This window comes from Sebastes umbrosus, chromosome 20, assembly GCF_015220745.1.
Source record: "Sebastes umbrosus isolate fSebUmb1 chromosome 20, fSebUmb1.pri, whole genome shotgun sequence".
NCBI classification, from domain to species: domain Eukaryota; kingdom Metazoa; phylum Chordata; class Actinopteri; order Perciformes; family Sebastidae; genus Sebastes; species Sebastes umbrosus.
The window spans coordinates 23550542-23576287 of NC_051288.1; the positions used below are offsets into that span (position 1 = coordinate 23550542).

General features: G+C 40.5%; 1 long non-coding RNA gene across 1 annotated transcript; it reads left to right on the forward strand.

Annotated features, from left to right (window-relative positions):
• Positions 1-8920: 8920 nt before the first annotated feature.
• Positions 8921-24477, forward strand: LOC119479426. The gene is made up of 3 exons (XR_005204682.1): positions 8921-9059; positions 10542-10544; positions 24466-24477. It is a non-coding gene; the product is annotated as an uncharacterized LOC119479426 (long non-coding RNA).
• The last annotated feature ends 1269 nt before the right edge of the window (positions 24478-25746 follow it).

Consider the following 25746-nt stretch of genomic DNA (forward strand, 5'->3'; position numbering starts at 1 on the left):
GTATTAATATGTTTTTTATATAGTATATAGTCAGCTCAGAAAAGTGGTGTTTGCACTTATTTGTGCAACGAAACCAATACTTTGATTGTACATGTGTGCTGTTTTTGTGCTGATTTTACATGGTGGATACTGGTGTGTGTGTGTGTGTGTGTGTGTGCTTAAGTGACAGACAAATAGACCGCGACAGTAAAAGAGAGAGAGAGAGAGAGGGCATGCTGGTTTCTTTGATGATGTCCTGGTTGTTAAGAGGTTGTTATTCATATGACACACTATTGATGATGGCACTATTAACCGTAAGCATACACGGCACAGTAACACACACACACACACACACACACACACACACACACACACACACAACCATGCAGACGATGATGACGTGCATCTCAGTGTGTGTGAGGAACAGTCTGGGTATTTCCAGCAGGCGACCTGCCAGTACTCTCAATGTTCTAGAAACCCCTCGGCCTTCTGCCTTCCATCACATCATCGCTGCACTCGTTCCTCTTCCTTTCTTACTTCATCATCTATCATTTCTACTCTATCATCTGCCCTTTAATGCATGAAGCAGTTCACCCTTTCAGTACAGCGGCATCCGACTGACGCACACAGATTCATTTAGTGGCTCCATGGCATCACTCGATGGGAACAACAGCGCTGAAAACAAATCTACTCCATATGGAAATGAATAAAGATGAACAACAGGGCTGACAAAATACATGAAAATATACGTATATATTATCTTACATTTTATGGCACTACTGACTATTGTTGAATGCACCTGATTGGTCACTGGTTTTCTGCTCGCCGTTTCAAACAGGAAACAACATGGCGGTCTGCTCGTAATCTTTCTGTTATTCCGTCTAAACAATCCACCAAAATCTACTTCTGAAAACATTTTAAGCGAGATATAGGCGATGCCGCAGCTGAATCCAGTTTCATTTTAGAAGTAGATCCCATAGTTTGACAGCTTGGTCCAAGTTTCGTGAGCCGGACACGTCACGGTGGACGGGCTCATTTGCCTTTTCATTTTGAAAGAGCAACAGCCAATGAGGAAACTCTTACACTTGGACAACCTACCATGTAACTTCATCACGCACTCAGTGACAGACTTTTGCGTTTGAAGGGCTGACAAAAAAAATGGGAATCACTGCTGTATAGTAGCCTACTAGGCTGCTCATATGCCAAATGATAGCATTTCTGAGTAGCCTAATTTACCCTGGTAATCTGATAAAACCAGAAATGACTTGCTTGGATATATAACATGTAGTGACTATGCCACAAGTCTGTAAATAAAGGGAGCAAAAACCATTATGTGGGTTAAGATGTCTGACCTATATAACTGACCTACCTAACTAACTGTCCATCTTTCTCCCTGGTATATTTCTGTCTTTGTCTGTCTGTCCTCTCTGCTGTTATACAAGTCAAAACAAGCAACTTGGAAAACAATCTGATAAAACAAGGATAAAAGAGGAAGAGAAAGACTGAGAGTGGAGGAGGTAGTAGTGGATGTGGTAAAAGAGAGTGAGACAAAGGAAAGAAAAGACATAAATGAGAGACTAAAAATGAAAGAGATGAAATAAACCTGGGTGGAGAAACAGGAAGAGAAACAGAAAGAGAGAAAGACTGAATCATGTTCAGTGACAAATATGAAGGAAAATAGATGGATGTTTTCCCTGAAACGATTACATCACCTTCTGCACGCTCCTGTTGCCATGGCTACGGAGTCACATTAGCCTAATCATACTACCGTCTGGCACCTTCACTTAGCCTTTCTCCGAGCTCCGTCCATCAACTCCAGGCTTCGTACATCTGACTGTGTCTGACTCTTCCTGAATAAAAGGCGGCCTATTTTCTGACTATTATTCTGCTTTATATTTTTACCTCCCGAAGGCCAACAAACGTAAGACGGCTTCCAAGATACAATCTGAATGTACTTTGGAGATTGAGTTGGTAGCAGATTAGTTCAGCTGGGCAAGCTTCATTACAGTTTGGTAAGAGGCCAACGTCTTAATGCACACAACAGATCTCCGTTCTGTTTCCATAAAATAAGCAGTTACTGTGCTAATGAAAAAAAGTGATTAAAGAAACAGTACACTCAAAAATGAAAAATATCTTTCATCAATTACATCAAAGTGTATTTTTATACCCTGTTCAATTCAGTAGACATGGGGTAATGAATTGGCCCAGTTTGGCCCGTAACCAGTGCTTTGAACTTGGGCAGTGACTGTCACATGAGAAGCACAGATCCAGGTTCACTGGTCAAGCAGCTGCAGTAAGAACACATATAGTTTTAGGGATGAACTGAGGGAGAATTAATGCTTATTTCTCTCTGAATTTCCTGCTCTCTTTATCAACTTTTCTTTTCTTTTGCAAACTTTATCTTGCACGGGTCCACTAATGTAAAATACTCGTGATTGAACCAACCCACTAAAGTATGTTTGCATGTTCAGTCACAATAGCATCGCTCAACCACAAGTAAATCTATGACTACATAACATTAACATAGACCCTGGTCCAGGCTTCAAGCCTCGCCTTAAAGCCGTTTCACATTAAGCACGGATTTTCATCTGAATAATTTGCATAGAAATTTCTAATAACTGATTTTGTGGGTTCTTATGAATGCTTGCACATCTCTGCAGAACATTTGTGCGGAGGAAAAAACATTTGATTGATTTACGTGGATTTCTGCCTGCGGAAAGTTTGCTCAATGAAATCCTTTGTTCCAACTGATCGCCGTCATTCTGCATAAGTAGTGAGAGTAGGGCTGTGTATTGGCAAGAATCTGGCGATACGATACGTATCATGACACAGGGGTTATGATTCACTATATTGCGATACTATAAAAAATTTGCGATTTTTAAATCTAATTTTAGGAAAACTATCGGTATAAAGAACACAACGTCTATGCATTAAATCTGAGTACAAAAAGTTTACTGTTTTTAAGCAATCAGAACAGTGGGGTCTACATTTGCATTTATCACAGTCACTGTAACATCATAGCACTACTCTGAGAGGGCACAAACACTGAGACGGCGCATCTCCTTGCAAATGACATAAAGTATTGACTGAGTTAATCTTTGCATGTTAACTATTAATGAAAAATCGATACAGTGTCACACATATAAAACATAATATTGTAATGTTAGATTTTTTTGATATTTTCTTATACCCCTAACGGAGAGTGTGGGAACAATGGGCGTTTGTTTTCGGGTTCACGGGCTGTCGAACAAGTGGGCTTTTTCTTTTGGTCCATATGGGCCATTTTTGGGACTTTTGGTAATTCGGAAAACAATGGACCGTCAACACCCAATAATGTACGACAAACACTACTACCTCAACCAAATAAAGGAGTATGTATGGCTTGACCAGCTGGGATATGATGAAGATGGTAATGTAGCTGATAAGCACTTGCTAATATGATATGCTGGTCATGGAACAGGGGTAGCCACAACAGCTGACGTTAGAATTAGCATCAAATTTGGGGTCCGATTATTTAATACGCTGCCTCGCATATCCTGCGTCCGTTTGGAGCGTTGGTTGTGTACGTAGTCAGAAATGAACGTGACTCGTACGCGATGCAAACGTGTGGTTAAAAAGCAAGGATATCTCCGGCCTTAGACCAGTTCTCCAAACCTTTTTGGCTTGTGAAAAAAGAAACTCATCACAGGTTGTAGGTCTTTTGTATATGATTATTGATTTTCTTTTTTATACTGGCACATTTTATTGACATTTTTATATTTTCACTTGTTCCTACTTTGTACTGCAACTGCTGCACAACAATTTCCTTCTGGATGAATAAAGTTATGTCTTATTTTCTCTTATTTAGAAAAAAAAAGTTTAAAAAACGACATGTTTATGTTGCAGAAATACTTTTTTCCACATCCTGTCCTGACCCCAGAGATGTCTCTGCTGGGATCTGTCCACTATAGCTGATATAAATGAATGTGAGCAGAGCTACATTACTGTATTGCTGCTGCAGGTACTGAACAGTGATCTATAGCTGACTCTGCGCCAGCTTTTCTGCAAACCGCGGCTCCTTCTGAAACTGCCGCTGCTTAGTCAGTCACTCCAGCATTAAGCTAATTCACCAGCTATACGGGAGTTTGTGCACATTTTACATTTCACTACAGCCGGCGACACAAAGTAATACTAGAAGAAGCTTTTCTCTCAGCAATATCCTCACTCAGCCGTGGGATTTATTGCTTCTATACCTGCTACACCGGCTCCACGCGGCAAATAAAGAGCAAATTTAAGCTGTAGGTTTTTTATATATACACTGAAATGAGCTCTGGGAATAAGCTATAAAAATGACTACTAGCTCAATATGTTCGCCTCTGTGCAGAAACATCAGACCTTTCCATTAAGCTGATACAACTACAACCTTTTTAGCCCTGAAAGCACTGACTGTATCACACCAAATCATATCCAGGAGACTCTTTGCATTCATAGTGAACTCTGATACTTTCTTGTACAAATACTGTCTACGCATAACCCCTCCAGTTGTATTCAGAGGTTGTATAAGTTGTATCTGTAACAACCAGGATATAAACATTTTCTCTCCTCACTATTGATTACCATTACATCACTGTCTTTTGCACCAGAAGGCAGAGCGCTTGTAATAAAACAGAAAACCCTGTTATTAGACATCATGATGATGTCAGCAGTAAAATACTGTAAGTAGTCCCAACGTACAAGGTAGAAAGGCCAGAAAAGAAACAGAGAGATGAATCCGTGACAGGAAGATTAAGAGAAAATAAAGACCAATAAGGGAAGAGAACTTCAGACTAACTTCAAAAAGGCAATAAGACAGAAATATGCGGTAAAGAATGAAACATTTAGGTTTGAAATGGTAAAAAAAAAAAACTTAATGTGATATTACACACCGCAGGTATAGTAAATATGAACTCTTGAGCAGGAAAACAAGACAATAGTAGAGCAGTAAATGCCAAAAAACTGCATACGTTTACGTTCAAGTGACAAAGCCGCCGTCTAGCGATCGTAGGAGTTATGACTCTAGTCCATCAGGAGCGAAGGAGAAAGCTGTGTGACATTAAAGTCCTCAGAGGGAAGAAGTCGGGAAGGCTCAACAAAAAAGTTGGACTATAATAAGTGAACGTTGGTTTCTTTTAACCATAATCACAGTCGTTCCAAGAACTTAACCAAGTGATTATTGTCGTAACCATGACGACGAATGTCCCATAACCTTAACAAAGTAGTAATTTTAGCCCAAACCGTGATCCTTCCCTTACCCTTACGAGTCATTTTTGGTGCCTCGACCTAACCAAACCTTAACCATAGCCTTATTTTTGAAACAGTGATTTGTTACGGTCATATATGTGTCGTTCTTGAGGGCAATGACAAACAATTTTGTTGAAATCGCAAGGGCTAACCATTGGATGTATAAAGAGAACCGGATACAGCGTTGGAGGCGGGGCTCCCGTTCATTCCTATGAAAGTCGCTCAGCGGCGCATGAAGCCTAAATGGCTCGACTTACGTCAGGAAAAGTACCCGGATCTTGGGGCACATGGAACATACGCAGTAGCGTCCGCTCAGTCACATGACTCGGTCACGCCGTCGTTGCGGCTTAGCGCTCCAGCCTTGGTCTGGGTCTCATTCACATGAACGGAGGAAGGGACATAACTCTGGATTCAGCTATTAGTGCGTTTTACAACTTAAAATTTTTAAATAAGGGCTATTTAAGTGTTCGTACTGTGAAGTTGATTCACCTAAAAAAAAAATGATCCGCTGAGTTACAGACGTCTCTTTCCCAATGCAAGTCTATGGGAAAACGTCTTTTTGGGCCCAATGGCATCACGTGACGGACACGGAAGTTGCAGTACCGCCGTTTGGCCACAAAAAAAGTCGGGATCAACGACCGACACTATTCCTGGGTCCTTTTGTTCCAACCCGAATGCTTCGAAGCTTCGACCGTTGCCATGGTATTCAACCTCCAAAATCATTATTCGAATGCTTCGTTTTTTTTTTTTTCATTTGTTATATAAGTATGTAATAATAATGTATAAATCCCAAAACAGCCCATGAAATTCTTCAGAGCGCTCTGAAGAAGGCTCCGTGTCTATTGTGACGTGACCCAATTAAACAAGTGAAATGTTTGTCCTCCTTGAGTTTGAAATTTGGGATATGCTACCCTCTCACATTTTTATGGTTAATTGAACTTGCATTCATCTGCAGAAGTAACAATAAAGGGCCGCAAAGGGATTATAACTAAGATCTGCGTAATTACAGATGGATTCTGCAGAGATATGCTTTCTTGCTGAGGATGAGGAGTTGATTAAAAGCAGAGATCTTAGGAGAGGAAAAGGTCTGCAGTCCTGGGACCCAGTCAACTGCTGAGCAAGGCAAACACAGCGATGTCCACTTGGAACTGATCCATCGAGTCCAGGCCAATAAGTGGTACTTTCTCTCTATCTCAACCCTTTCACTTTATCATCTCCAGTGAACTCCTCTTTGTCTCTACATGTGTGTGTGTGTGAGAGAGAGGTAAAAACAGAGAGCTGTACATTGAACTAACCGTGCTAACAGAGCTCCATCCTGTTCCTGTGAAGTGTGAGAGAGAGAGCCAAGCGCAGCACTCTGCTCCACGGCTGCCTCAGCAAAAACACAATATGTTGGCTCTAAAGGACCACGCTGGCAGCCGCGCTCACCCCCCAAACAATATCAGCTTCATTATACTGTATGCTGCTTATTGGGCGAGAGTATCCACCAGGACAATAAACAGGGGAAAGGGGTGAAAATCACTGCATGATGAATCGCTGTGTGTATTAACGCTGAGTCTGCTCCTCTACTTCTCTTCTCTCATCCCATCATCTAAATCAACTGGTTGCTTTTACGTTTTGTGTGTGAGCTTTTCTTCGGGGATTCAAGGACCCTCAGCAGGCTGAACGACAAACTCTACTCTCACCGTGCAGAGGAGCGCTTCTTCAATTTAGCTCTTGACCTTTTGATGTGTGTTATTCCAGCTCCTGTAACCTTTTCCACACAGGAAGAGTCCTTCACTATTAAAATCATCTTTTGAAAAGGTACCTGATATTTAGACTGAATGGCCACTTTGTTACCACTCCATTATCATTATTATTATTATTATTATTATCATTATTATCATTATTATTATTATTATTATTATTATTATTATTATTATTATTATAAACGACTGCCTTCTTTTCGGAGTTGTTATTTATTTATTTATTTCATTATATTACATATTACATTTTCGTTTACACAAATTTGTTTTAACGCCACTAATTTCTTTAACGCATTAACACAATCAATCTTCCGGAGGTTGTAGTGCGCTCAGTTTTAAGGATAACGTGGAGATACTGACATCATATGAAACTAGAAATAAACAAATGAATCCATTGGTACCAATCATGTCATACTAGCTTGTTGGGAAGGAGGTTAAATAACGCTCCAAACTTAAGCTAAATTTTGGTGAGGAAAAACTGGCATGCCCATTTTCAAAGGGGTCCCTTGACCTCTGACCTCCAGATATGTGAATGTAAATGGGTTCTATGGGTACCCACGAGTCTCCCCTTTACAGACATGCCCACTTTATGATAATCACATGCAGTTTGGGGCAAGTCATAGTCAAGCCAGTCTGTTTCAATGTGGAAAACACCGGCGTTAACGATAAATAACAATAAATATATAAACTTCCCAGGTGGCTGCAGCGCCGCCTGGTGCTGCTAGATGCTTCCCCTGATTTCAGTCCAGCGGTACATCACACCAGAAGGTGTTAGTTGAGTATCACATTACTGAGTTTCTGAGCGAGCCAGCAGAATTTTAGAATCTCATCAGTTAATGTTACACCGTCCAGCCAACACTTCCTGCTCCCAGAGAAGTGCCTGCAATATGGCACCCACACTACGACCTGGCCAAACTCTATCAATGGCTCGTAATAGTGCCTGAGGAGTGATCGGCTTTCCTTTGGCAATGTCCGTCTCAACAGGAATGATGAACCGTGCAGGAGGGCAGCCAGCTCCACGCTGGCGAAATGCTGTGCACCGGGCATTCCAGCTGGGATTACACCCTGGTGTAGAGTAACCTGTCTGACTCCACCCAGCACCACCCAGCACCACCCAGCACCACCCAAAGGAGACGAAACGCAGTCCAAAGTGGAAATACTCCCATTTTGCCGTCATAGTATATGAACAAGAATGTGGTTCAACTGCTAGATGAGCCTCATTTTGTTTACATACTGTACTTTCCAAATGCATTTCCACTGCAATGATGTGTCACTCGGTATATGTTGCTGTTATAATCCTGAGGTTCATGTTTAAGTGCATTTCTCTACATATGTACAGATAGACAGGGGAGAAATCTAAATAAAAACCTGAATAAAATGAGTCAAGAAACATAAGAGAAACATAACAAATGCAGATGCTTCCATACCGAAGGGGTCACTGAATGGTTAATTACTATGAAACATCACATGAATCATATGCTATAGCCTTCACAGTCATCAGATCTCAAACCAACTGAACACCTACGGCAACCTTTTTGATTTTAGACAGCGCTCTCTCCAACACCATTATCCAAACACCAAATGAGAGAGTGGAGAGGAAAGAGGAGACACTGGGAGGAAACATAAAGAGATGAGAGAAATCATAATCATCATTGACTTTGGAAACATGCATTTAGAAACAAGATATTGTAGCCTACATTTTAAAGTTAAATGCATCAATCTGGTGCACTTTGAGGGCAAAATTAAGAGGCTAGCTCTATCGAGAATTTTGTGCTCTGGTAAACAATTCAATCATAAACACATTGGTTGTATGGATATGAGTGGCGATGACACGGCAAAAAGGTCACACTCACAAAGCGTGGCAAACGAGACGGCGTCCGTGTTTCAAGACGGTCGGGTTCACAGTCGACAGGTTGACAGATGCACTCGTGAGATCGTGTTTACAACATGGTAAGTCTTGTACACAATATGTTTGGCGTTGAAGTGGTTAGGTTGTGAAGAACTCCGCTGCTAAGCAACGGCAATATTGACGTTACTGTCGGCGTCTAGAAGCCACAGAGGCTAACAATTTAGCAAGTGGGTAACATAATGCAGGAAATGCAAAGACATAATGACAGAGGAGAAAGATGAGGCCGTTGGGAATATCAACATTTTCCTCAGACCTTTATAAAATTACGAAGAAAAACAATATACGACTAAAATTACAATATATTAACTTATTATGCATCAAAAAATTAACTTCCAAGGCCTCCGCCATTTCTGACAACGTCAACAAACACGTCACAACTCGTGAACTCAGAGCATTCATAAACTTCCCACTTTCCAACTCCAACCAAAACGCCTGCTGTTGAGTTGCATTGTGGGTAATGTAGGCAGCACGTTTTTAACAATGAAGAAGAATGTGTGGAATAAAAAAAAAATACGATATCTCCAGTCCAACAATGTTATTATAGGAGTGCAACGCTAAATCAGTGGAGTAGTCTTTTAATGAAAAAAAAAAGAAGTGAACTGATATTTAATCAAATAGTAGTAACTATCTGAAGAAAGAATAAACCGTCTCTCACGTATAAAGAGCAACCAATAAAGATTTTACTGAACACCTGATCTGAAATGACAAAGTATAATTTCCAGCTAACAGCTCGGTCTATTTTCTGCACTTTGGATAAATCAGATTGCGAGTGTGCTGAAGCTACTGTACCACTTCATGCCTATTGAAGGCATTGACAGTATTGACATTGGAGAGGGTGTGGGTTGAAAAATGACTGAACGTGGGCAGTCATGTTACATAAGCAATAGTCCACTTCTCTCACTAAAACAGCACAAAAACACACTGACACACACCAACATGCATATACAGCATGTGCTGCTCACCTCCCTCTAACAGATGGGATGTTTCATTGAAGTGGAGCTGTCATTATTAGAACCAAAAAACAGCTAGAAAACAGGTAATATCAGGTACTCTGCAGCTGTTATCATCAAGTTTGCATCCATTTTTAGACAAACGAGCAACATGTTTCAACAAATTATTTGGCCTTTTGGGGTCATCTACACCTCCACACTCTGGTATTCCTCGGTAAAAGCGGCGTCCTCTGTCAACCTCTTCCTGTTTCCCTCCTCAGTTACAAGACTCCACCACACGGGGAGTTTGAGTTACATAGTAATAACACACACAGTCCAGAGCAGGGCGTGACAGCCCATATCAATTTGTTTTTTATCCTCCCAGACTGGAGTTCATCCAGTTCCGAGAGTGTTTACTGAAGTACTCCAGTAAAGATTTCCAGTTAGAAACCAGCTGGATGTTTGACGTTGAGCTGTGTATGTAATTTCTCTACCTGATGACTAACTTCCACAGCTCCTAACTGGTTCTCTCACTTCCTCCTGCTCCCAGCGGGTCTTTGGTTGTCATGGTTACATCCATTAACACACCTGCTAAGCTCTAAGGTCCTCCATGCCTCTCTCTCTCTCTCTCTCTTTCACAGGCTTCGACCTAAAAACAAGACCGCTGGCATGTAATTACAGCTACAGGAGACAGATGAGGACAAAAAAATATGACGATAGGATGTGTCACACTCTGCTTGCCACTCTCTAAAATATTCTTATCTTGTTCATGAATATTTGAATTGACCTTTACATGAATTCAATTAAAGACTGCTTTAAAATTGTTAGCTTTATCAATGGGGGAATTAACAGTGATTTAAATAGAGCAAAGTGTCTTCAATGGTGCATAATCTATCACTAACTAGAAGGGCACTCAGAGAGCGCAGACCTCCACCAAGGCCGTTTCCATAAGTGAAAAATAATGTGTGTATCCACTCAAAAATGTAATGGGTTCTTTCTTGGCCCGTGCTTCACCCTTCCACCAAGTTTCATGAAAATCGGACCAGTAGTTTTTCTATAATCCTGCTGACAAACAGACAAACCGAACTGAAAACATTCCCTCTTGGCTGAGGTAATAAAGCACTCAGAGATCATTATACCCCATCAAGGCTAACTATTCGCAGTAACTTTAATTATCTGATATAAAGAAAAAGATAAGTGCATTTCATTTTAATACGTTTGTTTGATCTGGATCTGGTTCAGCATCAAAATTTAACCATTCACAGATATTTGCCAGATTTCTCTCACTCATTAAGTGCATATTACAAATTAAGGATGTTGGGAAAGACATGGGCGTTTACCATGGAGGCAAGGGGGATTATACATTCTTGAGTTGCATGATGGGAAATGTAGGATTTTGCAGTATTTTTGGAGCTTGAACCATATCAGGGAGTAAAAGTCCGGATATCTCGGCCTCTGATGCTTTGATTTAGACCATCTTCTTTTGTTTTATCAGTCTGTCACAAGCTCCCCAACTTTACGATAAGTAGTGATTGGCATTTCAGGTGAAAACACTATTTGATAATCTGAGAAGAGCCGAACTGAACGTGCCACACAAGTTTTAAAAACAAAGGCAAATATATATTTTAAAGACAAGATGGTAGTCACATAAAGTATTGATTTTTTACTATTTTATGACGATTAAAAAATTTGAAAATCATGACTCATCTCTAACGAAAAGGCACTAAATTGCTGGAATACCCCTTTAAAAAATGTTGGGATTCACATCAAAGTTCATCGCCTAACTTTCCACCAAATTACAATTAAAACAATTTTTTTTTTTAAAGTTTTGGAATGGGAACAAAAACATAATGTTGTGGCGGAGTTTATATAAGTTAATATAAGACGGATTGATATTTTATATTGTTCCCAAGCCCTTCTAAAAATGTTTTCCCATGTGACCTGACGCAGGTTTCTGCATGATGACGTTCTATCCTTATCCATAGTCAGTGTGTATTACAGTAACTTAGATGTCGGTCGGCGTGTTCCCAGTTTAGAGAAGCAGACAGGAGTACCGGCACAGGAGCAAAACAAAGTACTGCTGTGGACGCCACGTTAGTTCAAATCCGAAAGTCACACAATAACACACAAAAACGAATCGATCAAGGCAGCGGTAGACCAGCAATGTCCGTGTTCTGCGAGGTAAAATGACTGTTTTTGTGAATGGAGTCTGGTGGCTTTGACGACGGCAAGGTAAATCAGTGAAAACATTCTAAAAAAACACATGACACATTGACAAAATATGGACGTAAAGGTTTGATATCAAAGCCTAAGTTGTAACAATAAAGCAGCATTATAAATGGTAGCTATCTTAATATCCACTCAGCTGAGACAACTGTATGTTTACTGGCATGTGGTGCTTCATCGAACTGAAGTACTTCTCAGAATTTCTCTCACTAAATATCATCATTATGTTGAACACACCCACATCCAAGCGTTCAATTGTTCCTTGTTGCAAGATGTGATGGTTACTCATGCTGCATGTTGTCATCCACATCAGCGCTACTGTTTTACTGTGATTTAATCACCACAGTGTCCCATAGCAACAGGTGGAGAGAGAGAGGCGGCAACACTCATCTCATCAAAGCAAAAACATGCTCCTCTCTTCTTCTCTTTTACTTTCTGATCTCTCTACTCATTCCCTGAATAGCCTTCCTTCCTCTTTATTCCTCTGTTTTCCTCCTCTTCACTCTCTCGCCTACCCTTCTCTCCATCTTCCTCCTTGCTTCTTCCCTTTTTCGTCTACTTTATTCCACCCTTTCTTCATCTGTTTTTGCTGTCCTCCTCTCTCCTCTTCTCTCCCCTCTCCTCCCAGACTGTCTCTTCTCTGCAGGATCACAACGACTCAACAGTCACCTCTCATCAGTCGAGACGCCGTCTCACAACAGAATCCTGAGGTTATCATCCCTCTCTCTCTCTCTCTCTCTCTCTCTCTCTCTCCACTTTATCATTACATTTCCATCTCTTTCTTCCTTCCTCACCTCCTGACTCTCTCCACTTTGACATTTTCTCCATCTCTTCCTCCCCACCCCTTTTTTTTGACTCCTCCTCTACTTTTCTGGTCCTTTCTCTCTCCAGCTCTATTTCCCTTCTTATCCTCCCTGAAGCGCCCGTTTGCATCCTTCCATATCCATCATTACAGATATAAACTGTCGCTTCCAAAAGGACATAGCATCAATATTAAAAAGATGCACTAAATCATACACTCTGTATGTTGAAGTCTTTGTCCTGCTCCGAGAGCCAAAACAACCTGTTGCACTAAATAAATAGGGAAAGACTGCGGTGTGTGTGTGCGCTCAGGGAGACAATTAAGAAGAGCTGACTAAACATAAGGCTGCATCTTATAGAATAAAAAGGTGCTGAGCCAGCAGCCTTTTCTACAGCAGTACTATATTATAGGCTCTGCAAAGAAACACACACACACAGCCTATACACAGGTACATCAATACATGAACACACACACTGTATACACAGGTAGGCCCATATCAATGCATAGAAACACACAACCACAGTTTGGACATAAGAGGACAGCAATTTACACTCCTCGATAGGGCTGGGTCTCAAACTTTAACGCTGGTTTTGGTTTGATTGGTTGAATATAGCACCGAGGACTGAAAGCTAGCATTGACTGTATTATTAGAACAAAGTAAGATATTGGAAGTATTGGTTGTGTCCACCGTGTTCACGATTAGAGTCTATATGAACGCTCCCTGTTGTGGTATTCACGACATCGTCAGAGGAAAGTTTCTGAAAGCTCAGAGTTCACGAGTTGTGACGTGTTTGTTGACGTTGTCAGAAATGGCGGAGGCCTTGGAAGTTCATTTTTCAGTGCATAATAACTGAATATATTGTAATTTTAGTCGTATATTGTTTTTCTTTGTAATTCTTTGTAATTTTATAATAAGTCTGAGGAAGATGTTGATATTCCCAATGGCCTCATCTTTTTCCTCTGTCATTATGCCTTTGCATTTCCTGCATTACGTTTCCCGCTTACTAGCTTGCTAAATTGTTAGCTACTGTGGCTCCTAGACGCAGACAGTAACGTCAATATTGCCGTTGCTTAGCAGCGGTGTTCTTACGACTTAACCACTTAACGATGCTGTAAACACGAGCTCACGAGATTAATTTGAAGGCGCCATATATCGTTTTGGTACTGGTGCCAAAAGTCAGGCAGCCTATACATAGCATTGGCATTAAAACGCTGGGGCGGAGGCATTAAAATGTCAAACAAAACACAACCCTACTCTTTAAAAACAAATACTAATCTCATTCTAGTAGAACAAATCATTTTTCTCTTATCCCCCAAACAGGACCCCTCTTCTCCTAATAAAGTCCATTAAATATTCCTCAACAGGGATCTCTTTTCCAGGTTCTCTTTCTTCTTGTTCTTGTGTTTTAGAGGCTCAAAACACACAAAACTCCCCTCAATCAGCCAGACGTCCAGCTAATGTAGAACTATAAATCCTAATGTCTTCGCTAAAAGCAGGGAGACCCATTTTAATCCCCGCTGAGGAGGCACTTTCTGCATTATCATCACGACAAATTATTGCCATATTGGCTCATTCATGTTGTAACGCTGCAAGATGTTGCTGTGGATTCATCACAGCTGTTACTAAAAAGGAACATTTTCTTGTTACCATGACTTTAAAGTAGATTTTTATTAGAGATGCTGGTTAATATAATTATATTTGTAGGATAATGTAGCTCTTTGGTGTTGATTTATATATTTATATATGTTTTAAGTGTCTTTTTCATGCTCATTATGACCTCCTGTCCTACTGTTCTTCTTCACCTCTCCCGTAATATCTCTTTTCATTTCTTATCCTCTGCTCTCACTGAGCACATAAACAGGTTAACAGGTGCTTTTAGCTACACTTTGTGGTGCAACAAAAAGCATTTGTATTAAACTTAATAAGAGCAAAAGAAGGACAAATGTTTTAATTAAGAGGTAGGATTTGTTGATATAAAAATAAATCTCATGACAAACAAATCCAAATACATGGAAGTCTCCCAGCAACATCACAAACATCTGTATGAGTTACTTCAATAGGAAACCTGCACACAATGAACATTATAACAAAAACGACTGTATTCAGAATGATTAATCTGCCCTTTTTAAATGGATGACTGAAGAACAAAAGCTGCTACACCATGTTAGAGCTCCGTCATCAAATCGCCTGTTAAACAAAGGCTGACAGCGACCACGACAAAAGAGCTGCTCTCCATCTCCATCCACATCAACAAAATACACAACTTCCAAAGGTGATAAATCTGAAATTAACACGTCAAAACAGTCAAATATCATCCTCTAATATGAAATTAGAAAATATTCTATAACTTTTGTGCAAAAAAAATAAACCACAGCCCTCATTTCCACACCATGTTGTTTACAAATCTTTCTTTTACCTTCTTTCTTTCTTTCTTCTTGCGATGAGCTGACTTCCCCGTAGCCTTCTCTTTAACCTCCTCGCTCATCTCAGCAGCTGTGACAGTGTGTGTGTGTGTGCGTCCCAAACAGCTGTGTGTGTATGAGTCCCAAAAAAACAAAAAAGGGGTGGCTTTGTTTTTAATCCAGCATGGATGAGCGGAGAAGAGTGGAGTGGCGGCCACTCTCAACACGCACAGCGACCTACTCAGCTCAGCTGCTCACACCCACTTTCACACACACACACACACATTTAGTCTGCGAGGAGAGGAAGCCAACAAGGCTGAAGCGATGGAGACACTCACACACATGCTCTCTCTCTCTTTCTCTCTTTATCTGATCTGACTCGCACACTTCACTTCTACCTGTCCGTGGCTGTGGTTGCCTCCCCCACGCTCCACAAGTGAGAGCAGAGCAGCAACAAGCTACGGGGGCTTGAGTATTAATAGCAATCAATATCGCCAGTTGTGTGTGTGTGTGTGTGTGTGTGTGTGTGTGTGTAGAGAGAGAGAGAGAGAGAGAGGTGATAGTGCATTTCTTCAACAAGTTCAAACAGACAGAAAATGTGCTGGTTCATCCCTCTTTGTGAGGACCGATTTGAGTTTTAGAGGACAGTTTTTGGAAAGTGGAGTCCTCACTTCAAAGAGCAGTTTGTCCTGAACTCAAAGTCTTATTTAAGTAGCATCAGAATTGGTGCTGTCAATCGATTACAATATATAATCGTGATTAAGTGCATGATTGATTGATTCATTTCAGTAAACTTGGATCAGTTCACCCTCTAGTGGTTAAGATGAGGGTTTGTTTGTTCAACAAAATGTCCTGAAGTAAGGTCAAAACCATGCAGATGTCAGACACTCCACTCACTGACCAGAAATCTCCTAAATCTGTCCTCTTTACACCCGCTGGCTTCTAAACAAAGTTAAGTTTCTTATGCTGTTTGCTTCTTGAACAGAATATTGTATCCAAACTAGGGCTGTCAATCGATTAAAATATTTTATCGCATGATTGTCTATAGTTAATCGAGATTAATCACAAATGTACACAAGTAATGTACCTTAAAGGGAGATTTGTCAAGTATCTAATACTCTTATCAACATGGGAGTGGACAGATATGCTGCTTTATGTAAATGTACGTATATATTTATTACTGGAAATCAATTAACAACACAAAACAATGACAAATATTGTGGCAAACTGCAGCCCAACAGCTGTCAGAACACACACTGACACAGTGACACTACTCCCCCAATTTATCTCAAAGGACTTTATAAAGTTCACTATTTTTGTGGACTTTATTTAGAATATCATGTGTGTTCTCTTCGGCCCAGATGTCAAGCAAGTCCTCTCTCACACTCATGTTAACCTGTCGTTTACCTGTGTCCATCTCAATAAATGCCCGCACAGGTGCATGGACCGAGACCGCCTCTCACAAGCGGTCTCGGACTGGTTGAGTTTGATTAAAACGGACTAAATGTTGCCTTGTGAAAGCGCCCTAAAAACACCAAAGTCACACAATAACACAAAAGAACTAACCGATCAAGGCAGCGGTAGACCAGCAACTCCTGTGTCCTGTGAGGTAAAGTTACTGTTTTTGTCAATGGAGTCTGTTGGCTTTGAAGAGAACGGCTTCAGTTCCCCGTCTGAAAGGGCTCTCTGACGGCAAGGTAAAACGCTGAAAATATTCTAAATATAGCGTACACTTAAACTGATATTGATTTTTTTTAGGTGTCTAAAATCTGTTTTGCTGCTGCCCCCGTCCACAGCAGTACGTTGTTTTGCTCCCGTGCTTGTACTCCTGTCTGTTTCTCCAAACTGGGGGCGTGCCGACCGCCATCTACTGTACATACAACCTCAGTTCAAAAAATCTGAACTATCCCTTTAAGTAACAAGTAAATGTACTTATTTACACTGGGTCAGAGTAAGAGTTGGGGTGGGTGAGGTAATCACAATATAAATTCCAATTAAATATTTTAGAGAGACATTTGGGCATAAAAGTGGGACGAGTTGACTTAAATGTTCCTGATGAATCACTGCATACCCTCTCAGTAAGTGTATGTGTCTCTTTATTTTACTCTCTCTTACTCTTTCTGAGGAGAAAGGCAGAGATACGCAGGAATATATACAAGTATTAGTAAGTAAGAGTAACTTAATAAGAGAAAGGGAAAGAAGAAGTGATGGATTCCAGTTGGCCGAACAGGATAAAAATGCCTCAACAGCCTCCCAATCACACCTCCTTCTGCCTCGTCCTTATCAATAATGAACAAAGAGGAAAACCCCCGGTGGCAGGTCAATGTGGATTATTGCTCTGTGTGTGTTGTGAGTGGATTATGCCAGTGTGAGCCAGTTTGCCCAGTACAATTATCACTGTATCATCCATTGAGAAGCGCTGGGATTCAAGGGTTGTAGTCAGGTCTAATCATTATTGTTACTCTTTATGGAGAAGGACATACACACACACACACACGCACACACACACACACACACACACACACACACACACACACACTAACTGTAAAGACATACACATACACACACACACACACACACACACACACACTCACTGTAAAGACATGCACACACCATACTGACATAAGCTGCAGTATAAAGATGTCTTTGCAAAGATATCTCCGTCAAAATGCAGATTAATGTGTTATAGGTCACCTGCAGGCGTGGTAGAGTCGATGTTAATCATTGTTTGAAGTATTCTTAGTGTCACTCTTCATAGAGACGGACTCTCTCTATTCTCAAGTTGTACTGTGACACTTCCTGTTTGAACTGAAGAGTCCAGTCTGACATCTTGTGGCCGAGGCTCACTACTACAACAACAACAACCATCTGTAACATCCTAAAAAACTATAAACAGGTACAATTAATGGATGTTCTGACTAAATTACACACTAGATATTAATTGTACACAGTATGTACTATATACTAATTATCATAGCATACTGTTTTTATAGTTAGTATACAAGAGATCAATATACTTTACTATTTCTGTACAAAAAGGAAATGGACTGCCACACAGTATAAAACTTGAAAAGAGTGTTTTTCCAAAGATTTAATACTTAAACTAAAGATCTAACTGGAGCTTCCTCATCACAAATCCACAATTTGCTTTATTTTTTCCAGCTGTGAGGATCTTTTTCATTTTCTTTGTGTATTTTACTGTGGGACCACAGTGTAAATCCACAGCACACACACAAATTAAGTGTTTTATTTGTCTACATACTGACTTTTTTTTATTACTCCATGAATTTAGCATTGCACTTCTATGACAAGATTTTAAAAAGGTATCAAAATCGATGCAGCAAGACCAGAGAGAGCGTCTTCTTTAATGCTGCGTTCCATTTACCTCAGAAATTTGGTAGTCGGAGCTGGGAATGACGTCAGACCCAAGTTGACTGTGTTCCAGTACAACAAGTCGGAAAACTTAAAGCTGAAGTATGTGAGATCGGAGCAAATATGATTAAAAAAAGTTATTTTTATAAAACAGTCGCTATACAGTAGTATATGAAACAGGTAACCTGAAAAAAATCATGTGCCTCTGTGTCCTCCAGTGCTGCTAACAACATCTACAAGATTTCACAGACCGGAGGAAAACAAGCAGTAAGAGCTGATCTGAGATCTGCTGTCCAGCTGGCGTCTATGAGAGCCGGCTGTCAATCACTCGCAAACTCCGACCAAACGGTCAAACTGAGCGCTGATCAAATATGAATCAATATTCTGTTACCTTAATGCCTATTTCTCTCCTCAAATGTTCTCAGAATCATCTTGTAGTGTATGGTTTAGCTGTAAAATGAGAAAGTTTGGCCACCGCCATTGTGAATTCTGGTGAAGGAACGCCAAGTTCCGGTCACATGACCGGAGCACAGCCAATAGGAACGCTCTCTCAATGAAATGACCTGTGATTGGTCAAAGTCTCCCGTCACGGCCTGAAAACAGAGCCATGAGGAGGAGCAGAAGTCTAGTTTTCTCTCAGAACACTTGAATTACAATATGCTGAGAGGCTATTATGGAATTTTTGCCCAATGATGCCAAAACTATTCTGCCTACTGCTGCTTTAAGGTGGGCTGACTTTTAAGGTGGACCACCTATTCTCATTTTAGTGGCAAGCTGCTGGCAAAAAAAAAAAAAACTTGGCTGCCGTCCTAACAACTTTTCTGGCGAAACCCCTGTATTGAATTGTGGCCCAGCTGAGCACTTTAGTTTCCTGGAAAGTTGTCCCTTTCTGGAAATGACCTCATCCTGCCACTGGTAGATGGAGTGAGCATATAATCAAATCAATAAAGCCATCGCAACTTCTTTAAAGTAATCCAGCCCGTCTGCCGCTCCTATCAAACCAAACAACCTTCTCTACTTATTAATATACCATTGGTTTCTCTAACATCCTGATTTAACAGGAATTACTACCATATTAAAGAAGTATTTCGTGGTGTCTTTAAAAGGTGAGTCAGTAGTTTTTATACATTATGCATACAACATTAACAGGATATCTCTTCTCTAATGTGTTCATGTTCAGCTGGTGTATCATCCTCAGACACTCTACTGTCTTCTGCTTACATCCACCTCTCTTTTTTCTCTTTTTCTTGCCCTGTCTCTCTGATGCGCCTCCTCATCTCTCAGCCTGAATTCAATACGACAGCCTCAAACACACACACACTCACACAAACGTAATAATGTGCCTCCAAAAACGGTTACATGCATGCGCCCTGAGGTAACACAATACTTTTATAGCTGATATTCTCTTTCAGTCAGCCATTACTGGGAACAGGAGTGGCTTTATAACTCCATAACCGTCAATTATAATAGCGCAAAGAGAAGTGGTGGTTACAGGAGATAGGGGGTTGGTCAGCGCCTGTGGGTTTACTAATGGGATCAAAACAATCAGCTCAGTAGTGAAGATATACAGTACATTCAAATGAGTATGGAAATTTACAGATATGGGATAGAGAGAGATAGACGTTTTCTTTCAGTTATGGTTCATGTGTAACTTCAGAGAGCGAGAGAGGAGACAGATGGGACGGATCAGAGAGAGGCAGTAAAGAAGAAGGTCTATATTTAGCTGCATGTTTATACTGTGAGATTTGTATGTTACATTCCTCATCGAGGCGACGGCCATCACGTGCACGTTCACAGCAGACAAAAACAATCACGATCTCGTGTGCTTGGTTGGTTTTTGTCACAGAGGGCGTGAACTTTGACCACAGAAGCATTTAACAAGATGATGGTGTTTATGTGTGTGCTCACAGATGTAAGGAAGTAAACACAGTAAGTGGCTTTAACTCGTATGGCGAGGAGAGACACGGTTAGTACACTGGACTGGAGATGTATTCTAAAAATATTAAAAAATCAATGACTATTACACCTTAATTTTACCATACATTTCATAATAAAAACTGACAGGGAACATTTGAAATTTGAGGAGGAAAAGAAATTACTTTATAAACAGTTTTTTACAACAACAGACTATTTTTTTTCTTATAACAATTCTTAAAGTGGAAACGTTCAACCAAGTTAAGCTGGTTTACTAAATGGATTTCCACTCTAATGAACTATTATATAACAAACATGATAAATGTCAACATTTAAAAGAAAAAGAAGCTCTATTTTATCTTTTGTGACAAGAGCGCCGCCATGTTGCAGTACTCTAGTCTGTGACGTCACGAGGTTGGTTGGCTCGGCTGAGTTACACAGATACAACGGTAGAGACCGTGAAAGACGGACATCGAGGAGACACAGGACAGAAGAAAACAAAAGAGGGGGACACTATTGTATTGCTCCCTGATGTAAAGATGAGTTTTACAATGTTAAAACCAAGGACAAAACAGTTAATTTCATAAACGGACGTTGAACGTAGAGCAGTACTGCAACAGCGCTGGCTAGTGGAACTGAAAGGGCCCAACGACAGGCACTGAGCTGACTGTCTCTCCATCTCCCGTCCTCTCCCCTCTCTGATCACCTGTCTCGGACCATTCAAAGACAGGGTCACTAAGAAAATAAACGCCCAAAGCACTACTTTATTCTGAAGCCCATGTTATAGCGTTTGTTTACGTAATTTGCCGGTAGCTTCTGCTTCTGCAACCAGCTCAGCATTAGCATACCAAAACTCCCGTCACAAAGTAAAACTTATCACCAAAGCAAACACGAGAGGCATTATCAGCCTAATGTTACCCGTGTTCTCCTTTAACTAGCGAACTAAATGACTAACTATCTAACTCGGTTTTACTCCCAAGCCGACACGCAACTCCCAACGAGCGAGTTACGAGAAAAAATACAGTGCTTGGAATAATCATTTGTGTCAGATTGAGTTTACTGATTTACATCTACTCCTTCTCACTCACTGACAAATCCAGATTCTATGAACATGCAAATTTATTTTAAGAGTAATAGACACGAAACGTCTGCTACTTCACTGAAAATCCATTCTCAGTGCATGTACACTGCACGCTTCAAGTTTTCACGTCATAGTTGCATACTGGACCGGCAGATTAGGGCTGACGATATGACGAAAATATGCAATATGTGATAACGTTGTTGAACATCGCGATAACGATACTATTTGCGATTAATAAACAGATATTAAAGTGTACTCCATTTCCTTTCTGCTGCTTTCAATACAGCAGATAAAGTGAAAACAGCCTCCTAGTTTCAAACATTATTCTGCACAGTGAAGCTCAAACAAGTGAAGCAACATTTCAGAGTGGAGGAGGACTTTAAAATATGCTTCACATGCCGGTGGAACTGATAAACTTCACACTTTCACTTTCATCCGTCACCACGAATCCACAAGTTTATCTTTATAATAAATCAATCATCGTATTTGCCGTGGGAGATTTAGTGTTGAATCCAAGGTGTTTTACGGGACCAACAGGACTCTGCAGTGCGCGCAGCCAATGGGCTTGTGTCTGCTTGTCTGGGAGGGTTTTATCAACAGCAAACACTCCGATATCACTGCTAGTAAACTCTGATAGAGGATCGAGGCAGATCACTGGCAGCGTTTCTGTGTTTAGTTTAAGTTGCTCTGATGGATTCTAACAGTTATTTCATTTGTGTGAAAGTGTTTGCTTCTCTGTTTTCAGTCGGTGTCCGCTATCGGACACACACCACTGATCTGCAGACATGTACTGAATGTGTGAGAGGTGTGGCTCTGCACTGAAGCCTGTGATTTGTGCGTGTGAGTGTTTTCTGAGAGAAGGAAACTCGCCGAGTGGTTTTATACAGTGACATAGATGCTGATGTGAGCTAATGAGCTGCTGGCCGACACGATGGAAGAAGACCAGACTTGTACACTTGTTATATTGTAAATCACCATTCTGTCGTGTTCTCTGCATTCCTGTAATGATGACTGTATTTTGTAACTGCGATCAGATTTATGGTCTAAAGCATTTTTCACTGCAACATGTAGGCCTACTTCTACTTCAGTGTTGGATCATCCCGTTTCCCAAAATGCCCTCTGATGAAACCTCAAAGCACAGGTGTCAACTTGTTGTGGGTTATGCATGTAGATTGTGAAATCCACAGCAATAACAATAGACTTTACCATCGTCACTTTATCTTTATTTACCTTTATATACTGTTTTACAAACTCTGTATATATATTTTCAGTACTTCTCAATACTACATTCCTGTTTACACCTCTGTGTACATATATTACTTCTCATCATGTATATACATACTACATTACTGTTTACATTCAGTTTTCCCATCTGAAAAACTGTCTTCAACAAAATTACAAATCTATTTTACTATTTTATATTTACTTAATGTTTATATTTATTTTAACTGCGCTATTTTATGCCTTAGATTATCATTGTGCTTTTACATTTACTTGTGTGATGTCCGCTGTTGTATATACTTATATTATGAGCATTGTTGAAGGAACCTGACACCACAGATTTTCCAGTGACTGCTTTGCTGGAATTGACAAATAGCAAATAAAGAACCTTGAACCTACTGTAGACAAAGCTGTAGTTAATAGCACAATAAAAAAAAACACACACAAAGAGTCGGTTGTCCCACTTACGAAAATACAAATACTGTGACAGTTGTAGGGTTAGAGTTGCAGGTGTTTAACAGTTAATAAAAGACATGAATGAAAGCAGACTCTCTGGTTTCCTGACATGTGGGAAGGTCAGTCCAACCAATCCAAGAAAAAGAAACTCATCGTGTATCTGTATTTCCTGTAAACTCCTGTCCACTTCTCTCCTTTATCTCCTTCATTCATGTCATCTAGCCACTTCACCTCCCCTCCCTCCTCCTCCTCCTCCTCCTCTTCTTCCTCCTCAATGAAAACAGTAGCTTCACACGACAGCTCAGACTTGAATGTCCAAATATTTTTCCTGTATTCAACTGTAACTATCAGTGATACTCTCTGCATATTAATGGGTATAATCTTGACAATGACCAGCCAGGAGGAAGTGAGTCTGACGTGGCCATGGTAATAGATGAATCCCCATGGAAACAACACAAAATGTGGCATGATTTCGCCATGACAACCACATAAACGGTTAGAATTCTGTTGGATGAACCAATCAGAGCTTTGGAAAGGAAGCATGATGTCACAAACAATCAGTGGTGGGAAGTAATAAAGTACATTTACTCAAGTACAATTTAGAGGTAATTGTACTTTACTTGAGTATTTCCATTTTCTGCTACTTTATACTTCTACTCTACTACATTCAGAGGCAAATATTGTACTTTTTTACTCCACTACGTGTGCAGTCAACACAGTGGATTACACGATATCCCACCTGCAGAATTACCACAACACACTGACTGTCTCTCTCACTTGCTCTCTTCTTTACCGTCTCCTCCTGCTGGAGATAAATTAACGGAAAGCAGTCGATGCCATTTTGGAGGTTTGCCGGCCTCTAACGGGTCCGGACGACGGGGAGCACACAACTTTCAGCCCAAAAGAAAACAAGAGAAAAGTCCTGTTAGAGAAAAATAAATGAATCACAGTGCAGCCCGGTGCGGTGTCGGTGCTGGGAGCGGAGGCGAGAGCGGGCCGGTGCTGGTGGACAATGCATCTACAAAACGTCCCGAAACAACATTTCAAACGGCGGACCTCTGCAACATGTCTATCCGTCCTGCGGTGCACTGTGGCCGGCGTACGGTGGTGCGGCTCCTCGTTGCAGCTGCAGCCAGACGGCCGCCTCGCCAGGAGGAAGTGAAGAAGAGAGCAAGCGAGAAGGAGTTATGAACCTCTGCAGTGCGTAATGATATTGAGCAGTCAAATTTGGGAGAAAATGGGGACAAAAATCTGCAAAAATAAAGAAAAAGAAACATTTTCATGCTTTTTCCAACTATTCTACCTGGTAAAACTATGAGTGGCGTTTTATCTGTTTTAACTGACCAATCAGATGCCTGTTTTTCTGCAACACCCGAGATGAAAAAGGTTAACTAACCCCTCGTAAAGTCAAAGAGGCTCATTTACACAGACGAGAAGGAATAACTAACAGAGACACACACACACACACACACACACACACACACACACACACACACACGAGTATTGAGAAAGAGCAGACACACAAACACCAGTCACAAAGAGATGGACTTTCCAACCTCCCTTGATTTACAATCCGTCTTTGTCTCTCTGGACCGGCACACTCACACAATGCTAATGGCAGCAAAAAGGACGCGGTTCCACGCCTAAAATGGTCTCATCGCCAACGGCAGTGAGCCGCACGGTGACAGGAGCAGAGCTGGAAAGTTGGATCCTGATTCACTTTCTACTAGCGAGCTGCTTCCTCTGCCCTCGACACGCACCGACAGCTGCAACATCTGGAATGTTTTTAAACCTATTTATTGCCTGGTAACTTCAGTTTATTCAACAGCTTTAGGAGCAACTGGGGCCTTGATGAGTTCAGTGTTTTTAATGCTGTTGGTTAACTGATGTTTAATTTGGCACTTGCAAATCATTAGTTAAACATTGTGTAATATCAACCCACGTGCCGTAATCTGTTAAAAGGTAGACAGATTACTGGCAAGGTAACTATTTTATCTCAGATATGAACCTTATTTTCCTAATGATAAATATAGCATTTAACATTGTCCTTGCAGCATGTAGTTTTCACACCAAACTAAACTTAATAAAACATCTATTGTGATTAGAGTCAGACTAATACTGAATATTTTGAGCCCAATAGGGTAGAACATTTGGTGAAAAAGACATGAAAACATATTTTACAGTTGAATAATTAACTTTACTGTAAAAAAAAAAAAAAGACAGTAACACGTAGTTATTTTATAAAAATGCTGCTAATAAAACATATATTTTTGCAGATTTTCCACTCTGCAATTTTCTTCCAGCATGACATACCAGCTAATAAATAGAAACAAAACTATACTAACTATAGATAACGGCAATAAACTGACATCAAAACAGTGGTATCAAAATGTTGGCTTCATAGAAATAGAATATAGGAGCAGAACGGACGTAACAGGATGGTCAGAGCG